This window comes from Chaetodon trifascialis, chromosome 1, assembly GCF_039877785.1.
Source record: "Chaetodon trifascialis isolate fChaTrf1 chromosome 1, fChaTrf1.hap1, whole genome shotgun sequence".
NCBI lineage: Eukaryota > Metazoa > Chordata > Actinopteri > Chaetodontiformes > Chaetodontidae > Chaetodon > Chaetodon trifascialis.
This window is the reverse complement of record NC_092056.1, coordinates 18799519-18810991: the sequence shown is the minus strand read 5'-3', so window position 1 is coordinate 18810991 and position 11473 is coordinate 18799519.

Here is an 11473-nt window from a genome sequence, read left to right as displayed (position 1 = left end):
GAAAACATTTAAGGCATTTAAATATGAATGTTAAAATGAGGAGTCAGGGAGTATGACTTCTTTAAACATTAACGACAAAGTCAGGTTTTCTATCTGTGCACATGTATATGAGCGTGAGATTGTGTGTCAGTGAGAGAAGACCAGTACAAGACACCGATCAGATCAGATGAATGTGCAGACAAACACTTCTGATGGATGCGATGCTGTGACATCACTGGACTCCATGGACTCATATGAATGATGCAGGTATAATAAGTCCTTTTTTTTGTCAAAATATATGAGCTGCCGTGGTGTCTCATCCCCAGCCAAAGGGGAGCAGGGGGAAGTCTAATCAAAATATAGCCAAAGGCAAGTTTATAAATGAGTGACTCACACTTCGTTCAATCATAGGACAGTACAGCTCTGTGAGGCTGTACTCAGGCTCAGCTGCGCTTTGAGCTAAATGCTAACATCAGCATGCTAACATGCTCACTGTGACTACTCCAACATGCTTATGTTAAGCATGATGATTACCATGATGACCTTGGTGTCCAAGCATGCAAATACTTACTAATTAGCACTAAACAAAGTCCAGGCGAGACTGATGGGAACATCACAACATATATGACAAGGGGGTCTCCAAAGAGATGACAATCCAGAGAGAGGTCAAAAATGTGTGCATCAAATTTCATGAAAACCTGTCACATAAAAAACACTTCACAATCAATCTTTGCTGCACACTCACACTTATTTTTGTTTGTTTGTTTGTTTGTTTGTTTGTTTGTTTGTTTGTTTGTTTGTTTGTTTGTTTGAAATGAGCATGAAATTAGTTATTTGTTCAGCAGGTTGTGGTCAGACATTCCTGCAGGTGGCAGCAAAGACATTTGGACCAGTTCTGTTGATGGTTAATGATCCTTTAAAGCAGGAAGAGGTAACCATGAGCCATAAAGGACAAAGAGTCTGTTTCATCCCAACAGAGAGTAAAGCTCCTGATCCCACTGACTCATACACACCTTCAGTCAGTGAGGACGAGCTGATCAGTGGACTGAGTCACATGAAAACCTGAGCACTGTTTGGCCCTCATGGCCCATGATCACAGCCCCTGTCATGAAGATGCAGTGCCTGTACTTTAAATCTCCATAGAAACTGCAAAGCAAAACAGGACAGACTTTAGTTCCCATCAGCCTCGGGGCCTCTCTGTCCTGCCCTGCCATTGGCTGCTGGTCCACTGTCCTGGTGGTTGCTCTGCTCCCAGCGGATCACTGTTGCTGCAGGAACAATTGAAAGCAAGAGAGGAAACACACCCTGTCCTTGGAATCTAAAAATGTCATCTCTCACACACACACACACCAGAACACACACATGTTCTAGCTGTCTTTAACAGGACGGATGTTTTTTCTTTCTTGTCTGTAGATCAGCGCCTTCGGCGGTGTGTGTGGACACGGGGAGTGCGTGCAAGGTTTGTTAGTCTGGGTGTTCATGCTTGTGCTAGAAGAGACAGCAATATAAGCCAAAACACACGTGGGTTTGTGTGTGAATCCGTGTGGACGAGACTACTTTGTCCTTGGATGTAAGTTGAGTAAGAATTACACTGCTCTGCTCTCTTCTGTTCTTGGCCAGACTGCTATCCCAAAAATAAGAAGCATGACTCCTTCTTCACCAGTCGGCAAACACATGAATCACGGCTGCAAGACCCTTTTCAGCGATTGGAAATCAGCTGTTGGTTGGCTGTTTCTCACACACTGAGGCTACTGTAGGTGGCTGTTCCAGGCTGATCTTTCACTGCAGTAACTATTAAAAAAAATTCTCAAAGGCTACTACTATGGAGCTCAATGGTGGCCTTGTCCAGCTGTGTGTGTGTGTTGATGTGGGGAGTTACTTCTGTCTCCAGACTCTTAAACTTGACTGATGGCTGTGGAAGAGAACCACAGGAGTCCAACTAGCCCTGGCCTGCAATGGTACATAAAGAACTTTGTGCGCCTATGTGTGAGCGCACACAGGCATGCTCGTATTTATGCATGTGTGTGTGTGTGTGTCTGTGTGTGTGTGTGTCTTCCAGTCAACAGGTCTTATATAGAAAGCTGCACCACAATAGCAGGTTGTAGTTAGACACTGTAAGTATTCATCAAGATCTTTTTCGATCTCCTGCTCTTACTCCTAAAACTGCATTGGCCTCGTTGCCCTGACTTTGCTCAGGGTTCACACACACACACACACACACACACACACACACACACACACACACACACACACACACACACACACACACACACACACACACACATTCCAGTGGTCACTGTACTGCAGTTTAAATACTTGCTGTGTCCAAAATAGTTAACTGTAAGGTCTTTTTCACTTCTAATCTGCACTCCTCTTACAAATGTTTTTTATAGTTTTCAGTAGTGGTGGTAGTTTAGGTCAGTGGTTTTCAAAGTGGGGGGCTGCCAGGGGGTGCTGGGGGGCCTCAGAAAATTGGAGGTAAGTTAAGTAAAAAAAACTAAACAGCAAAACATGTTAGTTAATAATATTCTTATGCTAAACAAATGTAATAATTATTGAATAGTGAATAAAAGTAAGAAAATCATTCTAAAAGTTGATGTTTCTTAACATATTTTGTAGCATTGTCGGTGGGTTTGCAAAGGCCAGAAGCTAATGCTGCTTGGGGGGCCATGGCAATGAAAAGTTTGGGAACCCCTGGTTTAGGTAGTTTAGAATTACTATGAAAACACTTAAAATACAATGATGTTATATGAGTTTAGTTTTGGACAGAACAATTAGTATTTTCCCTATAATGATGGAACAAAAAAGAAAATATTTAATGAAGAAGAAGAAATGTACTTTATTTATCACACATAGTTGCACACAATATGATATATATTTACTTCTTCAGTAGCCCCAAATCCACAACCACAGATATATTTTTACATAAAAAATGAATGAAATGGGTGTGTGTGTGAAAGAGGTGACTGGTAGTGATGAACCTACACAGATTTATCACCCGACTCGGCAGTTCCTGGTAGCTCTGTGGAGCTCTAAGCATCTTTCGACTCATTGTTTTTCATTTTGTTTTCTAGTCCACAATTTCACTGCTTAAGTTCACTCTCTCTGCCCTCGTAGCTGTTTTCAGTGAAAATGCTTAGATGAACGTGCTGCACAGCACCTGATCAGCACAGAGGGACACAGCTGCCTGATGGGCACAGAGGAGCATTTAGCAACTGAAGACACAAATGTTTGCCTCAGGAGCACAGACCAAAAACAGAGCTAAAAGGAGGGAACACTGGACTTAATGTCAACAGCTAGACACAGAAAACATCACTCCTGAACGCTGGTGTTGCTCCACGTCACCTTGATGTGTAAATAATCAACTACAGCTAACATGTGAGTCTTATCAGTTTCATAAGACGGTATTCTTTCAGTGTTGTGTTACAGACTGCTGTGTTGGCCAAAAATAATGCCGGTTTAACCATCACAACTACATTTCTAAACTCAACCCTCAGGCCCACTTTTGAACCTTGTCCTCACTTACAAGGTTAGAATTCAAATTGGTCCTCACAAATACACACATTGCAAGGCCCTCCTAGCATCAGCATTAGCATTTTTAACCCCATATTACTGGCACACACGCACACGCACACACACACACACACACACACACACACACACACACACACACACACACACACACACAGCTGATATAAGATGTCACAGTCAGCTGTTCTATTGCCTGCAGGATGTACCAGTATGTCAATTCCAGACACATCCTCAGTGTGTGTGTGTGTGTGTGTGTGTGTGTGTGTGTGTGTGTGTGTGTGTGTGTGTGTGTGTGTGTGTGTGTACGCCTTCATGTGTAATTCATCAGCATCAAGCTAAGCATAAACTGAAAAAGCTGCAGAAAAACAGGAAAACCCCACACATCCTTTTTTCTTTTCCTCTCTTCCCTCTCTTCCCTTTCACCTCTCTTGCCTCTCTTGTGCCCCTCTTCCCATGTTCCTCCTCCACCCACTGTCACTTCCTGTCACCTCTTCACTCCACTTCCTCTCTTCTTCACTCCTTTCTTTTACTATTAAATCCCTCCTCTTTGTCCTCTGACATTTTCCTCATTTCCTTTCTATTTCCTTCCTCGCTGATTACTTTGTCATGTCTCCTTTTCTCTCTATCTGTCCTTGTGTCTCATCCTTTGACAAATCTCACCATGTTCATGTTGTTTTTACCGCTTCAGCCTGATTCTAGACTCCAACCTGCTGATCTCACTGTTGGAGAGGATCCACAGAAAAATGTCCACCTCCTGATTATTTTATCAGCAAGTTTCATGACCACTGTGGTGCTAACACAAGTAGCAGGGCTTATGTATAATGCTATCCATTTCAGACCTTTTTATTTGAAATAAAAATTAAATAGAAATTTCCGTCACATTCTTTTGTCAGATATGAAATTCACAACAATAGAAAATAAAATCAGCTTCAGGCCTCAACAAAAGATGAGCTGATTCAGTCAATTCCAGTACCAATAACTGCTAAAAGCATCCTTAAAATTAGATAGATAATATTGTGTCAAGATCCATTATATATAAATGAAAGTAGTAGAAGAAAAGTGAAAACTGTGAGCTGCAAAATACTTTTTATCTGTAAGTGAAACAGAAATATGAAGTAGAGTAGCAGAGGCAGATTATCCAGATTGGCATGCAATAGATAACATTTAGTTTGAGGGGTTTTTTTGGTAGTATACACACACACACACGTAAACACACATGCAGACACATAGATTGTACATTCAAGTACACATCCGTACTTGAGCACCATACTTGTTTGTAGGTACAAATATGCGCTAAATATAAACATTTGGTCATCCACACCAGGGTTCATCAGGGCAGCACATTCCAAGACCTGAAGCTCAGACCCCGCTGATCACTCACAAACACACCTGTGCACTCACACACACACACACACACACACACACACACACACACACACACACACACACACACACACACACACACAAGCAAAGTGTGCATGCTGGAACTGATTGATTCATATCAGGACATCAGCATGTACAGTATTTAAACACACACACACACACACACACACACACTCACACACACACACACACAGGGTGCGGTCAGAGATAAGAGAGAAGTGGAAACAAGCAGCTGTCTGATCAGCAGACATACTGCTGCTCTGACATCACCCAGCATTTCCTCACTTTCATTCTTTCTCAGCCACAGATTCACCTCCTGTCTGACTCTCCCCGACATTTTTTTTTACCACCAAAATGGATTTTTATCTTTCTCCTCTGTTTTTCCAGCTTTCTTCCTTCATCTCTTCTTTCTCAGTCAAACACTTGTTCTCATTTGAACTGTTAAGTACAGCGATGCTTCCTTTACCGACAGGCCACCGTGAGCTGTGCACAGAGAAACACGCCTTTATTTTACAGTAATATCCTTTTATGCAGTGAAGGGGTGGGAAGCTGTGATGCATACATAATCTCTGGTTGTGCCCTCTGACAAAAACAGCATTTGTGCTCCACTCATGATAATTCCAGTGAATTCTAAGTGTTATGCAGAAAAGTTTTAAAAAGCAGGAAGCAGATGCATTTCATGGTGTGTTAAACCAACACACACAGCCTTGTTTAAGCACTGAGCAAAAATATGACTGTGAAGGAAATAATTGAGTAATGAACAGTGAATAAATGAACAGTGGTTCAGAAGTGGTCTGAGAAGTTTCTGCAGACTGTTTGATCAGTCTTCAGCAATGAAAACTGATCACTATGGAAGGAGGAGGAGGCCTTTTAAAGGCCACCTTTAAGATTCTCCAGGGTGTTTCATAGTGAGAAATGCACTTTGGGTGAATTATCACTTGAAGGTAAGATTTGGCATTTTGTTGTAAGAATTTGTCTTTAGGAGAGAAAATAGTTTTTCGTTAGAGCTCTTTATAGTATTTTCTTTCCCTCTGACTTTCCATTCATTTTAACAAAGCGATGCTGCCACTGCTTTCATTTCTCTTCAATGTTCCAATGTCTCAGTTATTTAGTTAGTCATGAAGTAGGTCCCGAGGACCTGGTGAAAAAAAAAATTGGTTCCAGCCAAATCAGCAGGATTTGGACTCAACAGCAGACACCGACTAGGAGTCAGGGTAAAATAGGAATTTATTTGAATGGATAATGAAAGGAGACTCCAGGTATGCAGGAACCTAGAAGCTGGGAAGTCCTGGGAACAGCAGGTGAGGTACGAGGCACTGAGGTAGAGAGCGGCTCAGAGATATGCTGGAGCGCACTGAGCTCAGGTGGTGTGAGTACTTGTGTTGAAGGCACATGATGGGGGAGGCAAGGTGAAGCAAGGTGGTGATGGTTGAGGGCTTGAGGCAGGTGGAAGCAAGAGGCTGGGCGGTGTGGTGGCAGAGACACTGGAGCTGGAGATCGATGCAGGAGAACTCACTGAGCAAAAAAGAAGAAAGACACAGGAGATCAGGCACTGGTGATTGACACGACAGAGCAAAAACTAAATATACACGTATACTCACAGGTAGCGCAAGTAAACAGCCAACAATACCACTAAGCAGCAGAAACATTCTGGCAACCAGTCCTCTGCAATCCACAGTCTATATGCTGTGCTTGATTGTGATGAGTCCCAGCCGTGTTAGAGCCAGCTCTCAGCCACCTGGAGAGCCACGCCCAGGCTCTACCGAAAAGGAAACACAGGAAACAAAGTCCCACACCTCTCTACAGAACACAAGAAAATAACTGAATTTCCCAAACCACCACACCCTCAGACAGTTCCATCGCTCAAACCGTCCTTTCTCTCAATAACATTATTGGTAGCTCACCCTATCGACCACTGGAATGAATTAATGTAAGATAATGCTGCTGCAATAAATGTCCCCAGTGTGCATGCACTGTGTGCAGTTATTTGGCAGGCGCTTTCATCCAAAGCAATGTACATATGAATTCACACTCCGATGGCACAGCATTGGGCAGCATTGGGTTTCAGTAACTTGCCCAAGGATACTTCGGCATGTGGACTGCTGAATCCAGGGATTGAACCACCGACCTCCTGATCAGTGAATGACTGCTCTACCTCCCGAGCCATTGCCGCCCCTAGTGGTGAGGTTGCAGATTTCAACCAACTGATTAACCCCTGCCTCACTCCTCCTCCTCCAAGCAGGAGAACCTACAGTGGCTGTGACACTTGCCAAAAATGCGAGAGGAGCCACCTAGAGCCAGTGTGGGCTACTCTGGGCTACTGTAGAAACATGGTGGACACCATGAAAGAGGACCCTCTCCCTTTGTAGATACAACAAGCTCATACTAAGGTAATGAAAACACAAAAATCCTTATGTTAAGGTGATTATACACCAATGAAAACATAACAATAATCCCATTTAATCCCATTTCTGACAATAGAACCCCTTGAATCCTGCACCCTGGTCCTTTATACAACACATTGGTTGAGTATGAGACTGTGCTGGTTAAAGCTTCAAGTATAACATCACCTTATATGAACATTACTCTGGAGTCACAGTGTGAGCTTCCACTCCGAGGACATTCAATGTAAGGATTCATTGTGGTGTGTTCAGAGATAAGGGTGCTGGAAATGCTTCCTGTTACCTACATGTCTGCTTTCTGTCAGTGAAAGAGCTGTTGTTCAGCTGTCTCGTGCATTCGTGCAGACAGAGACCATTCTTCCTGCTGTGATCAAAGGTCATATGTTCAACCAGAGATTCATCCAAGAATACGCCTTACAACACTGACTGCAGTCATTAAGAGAAACTTAAGAAAAACCGAAAGCTTGAATTAGATATTTTGGCCCATTCTTTAATGATCTTGTGATTGAAAAAATCTTGCTCCCCACAGCTGAATCATCTTGTGACTAGGTTGGAAACCCCCGTCCCAGAAGCAGCAACAGAAGCCCTGAGGTCTTTATGTGGTACAGATCATATGATATGAGCAGATGCCCAATATCTCATGACTGAGCCCACTATTGATCATCGTTTACCCAAGAAGAAAAGTTGAAAATCGGACACAGGAGTTGATGTACTGATATGCCGTTATCGGCCAGGCTCAAACACACACACACGCACGCACACACGCACACACACACACACACACACACACACACACACACACACACACACACACACACACCTGCTGCAGAGCATTAAAAGTGGAGTTGTTCTGGACACGTATATTCCAGAAAAACAAATTTCTTTCAGGTACAACTTCTTAAAGCAAGTTTCGCAGCCATGAAAGTGGTTCTGTAGCCCATTTTTGAGTAACTATAGAAAAGCTTGTTAAATTTTAAGGTAAAATGTTTGGAGAAAAAAACCTTAGGTATTATATCTACAGTAATCTTCTCTGTTTCTACAGAAACATAGAATCTGTGAAGAATCATCCTCCCTCTGACTCTTAGGACCAAATTCCCATGACTCATAGAGCTGATCTGATGAACTTGACTCCCTGAAGTTACTACTTCAACATCATGCACCCACTCCCTCCCCCACTGTCTGTTTGGCTTAAACAGACACACACACACACCCTACAAGTAACACACAAGCGTATTCACACAGGTCATCCTTCATTCCACATCTTCTCTGTATCTGAGACGTATTGTAGTTTATGTGCAACATTTACTATTGTTATTCTAATGTGCAGATAAAGATTCAATTTCATGCAACCGTCCGACCTGAAATGGTATAAAAGTCGAACAGTTAAAGACCTTCAAGGAGCTGTTGTCCTCTACCACGGAGAGAATCATTGGCTACAGAGACACATTGAAGCAGCATCTTTGAACTCTGCACAGCTGAAACTAGGCCTCTCTCTCTCTCTCTCTCTCTCTCTCTCTCTCTCTCTCTCTCTCTCTCTGTCTCTCTCTCTGTCTCTGTCTCTCTCTCTGTCTCTGTCTCTCTCTCTCTCTCTCTCTCTCTCTCTCTCTCTCTCTCTGTCTCTCTCTCTCTGTCTCTGTCTCTCTCTCTCTCTCTCTCTGTCTCTCTCTCTGTCTCTCTCCATTATGTGTTGTAAGCTCACACAGCTGAGAAAAGGACAAAAGTTCTGGCCACAAGCCTGGTCACTGGGAGCTGTGTGTGTGTGTGTGTGTGTGTGTGTGTGTGTGTGTGTGTGTGTGTGTGTGTGTGTGTGTGTGTGTGTGTGTGCCAGCTGGTTACATCTGGTTTAAGAGGCCGCAGAGGGAGGCTGCTTTCTCCCACCTCTCAGTATCAGTTACTAATCCCTGTTTCCCAGAAGTGTGTGTGTGTGTGTGTGTGTGTGTGTGTGTGTGTGTGTGTGTGTGTGTGTGTGTGTGTGTGTGTGTGTGTGCGGGCGTGCATGTGCGGGTGTGTGTGTATACAAGCATTCAAACCAATGTCCATTGGATGGAATTTTCAAAAATTTAAATGCAACAGACATCAACAATAAATGTGAAATGTAAAATATTAACATTTTAAGAAGACGAAGACAAATCATGAGACATATCATGAAAGCTGCTCCATCCTCCTCTTTCCTCTTACGTTTCATATGATTCTTCTTTGTGTGAGACATACCATCCTCTAGATGTGCAAACTACTCAGTTTCCTCAGCTCTGAACCACGGAGGTGCACCTTATTCACAGCCTCAGTCGAGACGGTCTACTGTCTGTGCTCTCTGTTAGGTGGTCTATATTCCCTGAGTGGTCTGGTTTTTACTCTCCTGTGTCTGCTTTCCAGTGCCATATCTGTGATCTAGTGTCACAGGAAAGACGATTTGAACTTGAAAATCAAGTTTAATTTTGTATTATCAGCTCACTCATTCACTATAAGATATATATATAGAGAGAGAGAGAAAAGTGTAATATTAGATATGACATAGTATGTAGCCAACCATGTTAATTCAATCATTGAACATTTGCACATTTATTATCAACATGTGCGCAGCCAGTGTGTTGCAGTGAGTCTTAAAGTCTGACCTTATTGAAAACCACATAAAGATCCAGCCTCTGTGGATTAAAATGAACATGCTTTGTGTCTCATTACTCACCTTAGTCATTAAAACTTATTCGTCAATAGACCTTTTTCATTGCAGATGTTCTGACGCGTCATAGTAGGAAAAGTAACTAATAACTTTAATGGTGGCTGTATTTCATGTAGGTGAACCAATTCCAGGTTCCTGCTATTGTGCGTGCAGGCGGGCTCAGGGTCACGGCTCACTGGAACACTTAATTGACCGGAACAGTCATTAATGTTATTCGCTACACCTGTGTTCTTCCTGCTATGCCATGAAAAGGTTGGTCAGTGTAGCCCGGGCTGCTTTCACAAAGATAGACTTTGTCTACAGCTGAGATCAAACTACTCAGACTTCAGATGTCTAACGTCATCTTTTACACAAAGCTGTCTAGTTCTCTCAGTCAAGACTCATTTGCCATGAATTCTGGGTAAATTAAGACATTTTCCAAACTAAGCCTACGTTTACACGTAGCAGGGACTTTTGGACAATGGATATTTTGGCCCCTCCATTTTCAAAAATAACATCGTGCACACAACATCGTTTTCAAAAATGTTGTTGTTTACATGAACCCGGATAAATACGCCGTTGAGCGCGTCATAACTATGCCAAACCTATGGGCGCGAGTGTAAACAGTTGCTCACATGACGTTAAGTACTTTCAGTCGCATGTTGTGATGTTTTGGAACCTAAAACGCCGTTTACACGGCAACACATAACCGGCATTTTCAGAAATCTCCACTTTGGCCGGAGTTTTAAAAAATGTGACATTTTCTGTGAAAAAAACTCTGTTTGCGTGTAAACGAGAGGCCAAACTGCATGAAAACATGTGCGTTTTCCCTAAGTTTAAACGTAGCCTAAAGCTGCCCAACAACCACATCAAATCCCTCAACTCTGTTCACTCCAGCAGCAAATGTTCGCCTTCTGGGAAATATCAACAGTTACAAGGACCTTTTGGAGGGGAACTTCATTAAGGAGTGAAGCAACTCAAAAGATTTCATTAGCACAAAGTCTCAGTGCAGCACAGACCAGTAACTGAGCTGAAGCTGCATCTTAAAGTTGCAGGGCTGAGTACATCTGCTGACTCGTCAATCAGACTCAGACTGGACGAGAAGGACTGATGATGTCCTCACAATATTTCCATCTGTGCTCTTTAAAAGCCACTTCCCTTACCTCATTGCTTGCTCCGCAACAACAACACAGCAATTCAAACTTCAATAAAAGAAGAGGAAGCTAACTATTTCAATTAGTCATCAACTGTTCTGGTTCCCATTTAAAGGCCCTGCACACCTGATATATCCACACGTGATTTCACTTACGCTGGCTGATTGACTCATATCACCTCCTCTCCTGTTAGCTTTGTTGCACCAGTTTGAGCTGACGCTTTTCACCTTTATTATTCTGACTGGCACAGAAAACCTTCCCACCACAGCACTGCCGAGGTGTAGAGGTCTAATAAGTCAGATTGTGTTAAAACACCTGTGTGCGTTTGCAGGTCTATCCACTAATTTAAGCAAAAGCATTATGTACAT